At 39.6% G+C, this 3,537-nt stretch overlaps 1 pseudogene across 1 annotated transcript; it reads right to left on the reverse strand.

The window, feature by feature from the left end:
* Positions 1-533: 533 nt before the first annotated feature.
* On the reverse strand, positions 534-2,866 carry LOC149251592 (1-aminocyclopropane-1-carboxylate synthase 7-like; annotated as a pseudogene). Its single transcript, XR_016265995.1, has 4 exons — positions 2,536-2,866; positions 2,283-2,414; positions 1,933-2,093; positions 534-1,735 (listed from the first exon to the last, which is right to left on the reverse strand). The product of XR_016265995.1 is annotated as a 1-aminocyclopropane-1-carboxylate synthase 7-like (transcript).
* Between the last annotated feature and the right edge of the window lie 671 nt (positions 2,867-3,537).

A 3,537-nucleotide genomic window follows, 5' to 3' on the forward strand; every position in this document is an offset into this window, starting at 1 on the left:
GAGTTCCATTCCTTTATTTTAATACAAATTGATAAAGGAATGTGTCAATTTTTTAATAATATATGTGTAAGTATGAATTTTATTGATATATATTTATATTTATTAATTTTTACCTAGTTTAATTATTTTGATTTTTGGAGTTTTTTAATTAAATGTTTTAATCAAATTTATTTTTAGTTTAAATTTATTTGACTTTGAATATAAACTTATAAAATTTCAATATTGATATTTAAACCCTACCGTAATAAGTGCCCACAAACTTTCGGAAAAACTGAATTCATTAACTTCATTTACTGAACTTCAAAAATACAATATCTGAAAACACTCAGCTTTTCTTACCTTTCGTTGTTAATGGAAGGTCTACGGACTTTCCTCCGCGCAGCTCTTCTTCGCAGGAAGTTACCGCCAAGATATTGCGACGGTTCAACAACTTTTGGACATGAAGCGAAGCGGAGTGATTAAGATACAAATTCTCTACTAGGTTTTCAGTCAATTTAAAAAAAGTATATTTATTATGAAGAATAAGAAAATTTTAAATCTTACAAAGAATATAAAGAACAGAAGTGATGTCATCGTCATACGACTGATCATAGACTGTGTAACCCAACAATTGGGAGACGTATTTGGATTGCATTAAAAGTCATTTGAAAAAATGGTTAATATAAATAAACCACAGCTTTCAAATCGCGTTGTGTGACATCCAGGCTGGTTGCCGTAGACATTTGTTGGTATGGACATTCATCGATCTCACTGAACAATCACCCTCAATGAACGAACGATCAACATCAATGAGCGAGTATGCTTTATCCAACGGAATTTCTGGTTAACGCCATCTGCATGCAATTGGTTTTTCTGACATGTACCCTCCTCATTATATCGCTCATTCGATCTCCTGCGATACATGAAGAACTGAATCCGATTGACCGATTCTTGCAGCGTCTGATCGGTCATATTGGCAAAGCAGAACCTAAACCAGCCGGGCTCGCTACAATGGCAAGAAGAACCGGGAGAAACGTTCAACCCAATCTCTTTTAAGATTATCTTCCACAGTCTTATCTCTCCTTCTTCGTTACGGGATTGCAGAAGATGTCTGAGATCCACCCAACAGAACAAACCCGCGTTGCTATTCAGGCAAGTGATGCCAGCCACACGCAGTCCAGAGACGAACATTTCGTGTCTCTTTCGTAGCCTCTTACTATTCTCGGCTAAATATTTTCTTACAAATTCCGTGTCAGATAGCATTGAAGCAATCAGGTATTGTGTCTGTGAAGAAACCAACGAAAAACTGGACATTCTACGAGCAGCCGTAACCACCATATCGTTGTAAGAATAAATTACTCCGACTCGGAAGCCCGGCAGTCCTAGGTCTTTCGACAGACTGTAAACAATGTGAACACGCTCTCTGTGCGAAATATTTTCAGTGGCTAAAATCTCTGCAATGCTTGTGAATTCCGGAGTTGAAAAGACTGATCCCGAATAGATCTCGTCGCAAACAAGATGAATGTTCTTCTCTGACACAAAAGAAAGCAACTTTCTTAGAGTGGTAACCTCCATAGTTGTTCCTAATGGGTTTGAAGGATTTGTTATCAAAAGGCCCTTCACTCGTATATTCTGAGATGTGGCCTGCTGATAGGCAGCTTCAAGGGAAGGTACCGTTATCTGGAAACCGTTATCACTACTGCAGTGGACAGGTATGAGCTCCACTCCTGTCCGCCATTTTAGATCTCTGTCAAAACTGCAGAAACAAAAAGATTCATTCAGTCATGCTTTTGAAATTCTAGCACACAATGATTAGTGGAGGGACAATTCAAAATATTTTGCCGTTTTTATGGCGTAATGTGGCATTGAACTGAAATATATTGAGCTCACATATATCCATAACTTTATAGCAGGATGGCAGCACTAAAATCATACTTGATTATCACAGCTTACCCTGGGTAATATGGCGTTGGTACTAGAAAGGCTTCTCCAGGATCTGCTAGACAGAATGTCAACACCTCGTGGGCTGCAGTTGCTCCTGCAGTGAGAACAATTCTATCTCTTTCAAACTTTGCTTTTCTTCCTCCAACTTCTTCCATAAACATAGCAATTGCCTGAGTCAAACGTTAACCATAGTAACCATGGTAAGTCATTAAGCATTAACTCCGTCGCAGAGACACTGGCATTCGGTTAATTACATTTTTTACAGGCTCGCATTTCACATGTACTGTTTGATTAACAGGAAAGAAATTCAAGCTCAGTTGGGAACATGCCAAGTTTGTAAACGAGTTACAATTCTATACCTTTCTGCATCCGGGGAAGCCATGGTAATCTTGATAGAGAGCGATTTCCTTAAAACTTGACACGCCCTCCTCGGCGCAGATCGATGCCTTCGGATGCTCAAGTAACCAGCTTTTCAGCAAATCGAATGACAGCTGCATGCAATTTGAAACAGGTTAAGTATCGTCTAACTCGTCGCGCTCAAAATTGGTTTCCAGCACAAATGCGGGTGAGAAATGAGAGAATATATATGAATAGATATGTGATGTTATCTACCTGATTCTCTGCCAAGCCCATTTGGATGATTCCGGATGGGTTGTTTATTGGATGGTAGGGATTAGCGTCATACTCCTTCCAGCCGTCAAAATAGGGAGAGTCTTCCCCATGAGCATTAGACGTCGCCAACGATGAAAGAGGGGCTCCTCTTGCAGACAATCCCTTAGGAACGTGTTGTTGCTGTTGTGATGTTTGGCTGTCCATCTATATATATTTACCTGAAAATCCCAATTCGCAATTATCGTTGGCTTTATGGCAACTATATGCCACTTAGCACCTCTGTGTGTTTCGGTTGCTTCTGAACGAATTATGCACAACCAGAGGCGATTGTAGCTTTTACAAGCGACTACTTTGTGTGGAGCGAGGGGAAGCCATTGCATTTATAATGTCATGAATGAGGCATAGAGAACGTAATGTCTGACGGCTGGAGACGTGAAGATCAAGATAGCCCGCGATGAAACAAAGACTGAAATTCGACATGTGCGTGCAATTGAAAGTCAAATTCAACGGAGGCTGTTACCAAAACGGATGGACGTGCGAACGGCCCACTTGAATCATGGACTTTTAAAAGCAGAGAGTAGATAGAATTTTATTCTAAATTTCTTCTATATTCAACGTAGAGAAAATTCCCCGAAGTTTACATGTCCGCTATGCAGTGATACCATCAAAACTGACGGAAATTCTGGGCAGTTCAAAGCACACTTGCCATCCGGTCAGAGTTGGAATTTGATCATATTACGTCTACCCATCAAACTGACGAGTGATGGACTATGGAAGCAAGTTGGAAACCGTAATCAAATGTAATCACTGTATGTGGTGAACAGAAAAGGCTTATTAATTTCTCTGTCAGCATAATCCAGTTAATCGGTGAAATAGATTTAATATGCTATACACAAATAAATAATACGAATCCATATAACCCAAAACCTGTGGCAAAAAGTTGAGATTGAAAGACAAAAGGAAGTGGTCTCTTTAATGCATTTTCAGAATGTCCGAAGGGCG

This window comes from Pinus tabuliformis, chromosome 7 (genome assembly GCF_031772625.1).
Source record: "Pinus tabuliformis cultivar Carrire ecotype Pingquan chromosome 7, CPIR1, whole genome shotgun sequence".
NCBI lineage: Eukaryota > Viridiplantae > Streptophyta > Pinopsida > Pinales > Pinaceae > Pinus > Pinus tabuliformis.